Below are 1,802 nucleotides of genomic sequence, written 5' to 3'. Positions count from 1 at the left end.
CATTCAAGAAATGCAAATTAAAGCAACACTGAGATTCCATTTCACCCAGGAAAGAATGACTATAGTAAAGAAATTAATCAATAACAAATACTGAAGAGACTGTGGGGGAAAAAATGAATCTTCCTCCAGTTTGTGGGAGTGTCGACTGGTACAATCTTTGTGGAAATCAGTGTGGAGATTCCTCAAAAAACTAGGATTAGGGGTCCCACTTGACCCAGCTATTTCCCTTCTGGATATATTTGCAGAAGAATTTAAAGTTACATACCACAACGATATGTGTGCATCCATGTTTAGAGCTGCACACCTTGTCATAGCTAAATCTTGGAAACAACTCAAATGCCCATCAGCTGAGGAATGGATAACAAAAGATGTGGCATTTTCATATAATGGAGTATTATTCAGCTATAAAGAAAAATAAATTCGAGGCTTTTATAGGTAAATGGATGCAACTAGAGAACATACTCATAAGTGTAAGAAATCAAACCCATATCACATTTTTCCCTAGTGTAATAACCTGCAAGAGTAAATAAAATCTGAAAGGCACAATAGATATTGTGAAAAGGAAAGAAATGTTCAAAGGGAAGGAACAACGGAGATGAGGGAAAGGAAAAAAGAAGGAAGGAAGGGGGAAAATATGTATACACCCCAGATAGCTCAGATGATTGTATTACTATTTTTTATTTGTTTATTGAAAGGAACAGGTAATACCTTAAATTCTCATTTTGGCTAATTTTACATGCTGACATCTGGTGCTCTGAGCAACTATTTTGAAGACAGCAATGTGCAATATACCAACCATTGTTGAATTCCTATCCTCTTTTTCTTTTGAAATTCTGTACAGTTTCTGCTTCTCTTATTATTTTTAGCCTCTTTTTTAAAAAAAAAAAAAAAGTTCATGGTAGCCAAAGATAGCAAAAGCAATAAGAGAGAGCGAGAGAAGTCCCTTTCTGTCCCTTATGTTGTACCCAGCCCACCAGGATTAGGACAGCACCCATCCAATCAGTAGACGGAATAATTCCACAGTCATCCCAGCGTTCCATCATGAATTGGTCACACCTGAGGGGACATCTAGACAGAAATGGTAACAGTCCCATGCTAATAAGCACCCTTTTTAAAGGGTATTCGTGAAAGGAAATAGACTTTTAGAGTGTTAGGAGTGCAAGGATAGAGGAGAAGAAAAAAATGAAATAATATTTAATGTAAATCTGCAAGGTCCCGTGCTAAGTATTTCGAATATTGTACTATCCAAAGATCTTGTCCCAAACAATGGAACCTCATCTGGGCATTATTTACACAGAAAGGGAATTTACAGGTAGCCTACTGAATCCAAAAAATCTAGAGAACGTTGTTTGGGGAATGGTTAAATAATCAAGGAAAATGAAGTAGAAGATTCTGGCCCAGAAACACCCTGATAACCTCACACCGCGGCATCATGTTTGTGAGGACCAGTGCTTGCCAGATTGTTGGCGGCCCAGCATCCAAGCACTTGCAGTTCAAGCTGTGAGTGAGGACTAAGGTTTGGCAGGAAGTAGGGTTCTGCCTACCACCAAGAACGGTAAGGAGCGAAATGCATCGCACTTCCTGTTTGTCAGTTAAGAGTGAAACAACACCCGACCTTGTCTTGTCCACTCATGCAACTGAAAGCTGAATCCGGGGAGTTACGCGATGATGCAAGATTACTTTGTAGTATGCCAGTGAACATCCAGTAGAGGGCGACAGCTTCTGGGAGCTCCAGTACTATGGGAAAATGTTTCCGCAGCTAACCTGCCTTATTTGATGGGGTGGTTTTTGTTTCTTCTTCT

Source organism: Octodon degus, unplaced genomic scaffold, assembly GCF_000260255.1.
Source record: "Octodon degus isolate 3935 unplaced genomic scaffold, OctDeg1.0 scaffold00024, whole genome shotgun sequence".
Taxonomy (NCBI): Eukaryota; Metazoa; Chordata; class Mammalia; order Rodentia; family Octodontidae; genus Octodon; species Octodon degus.
Note: the sequence above shows the minus strand (reverse complement) of the source record.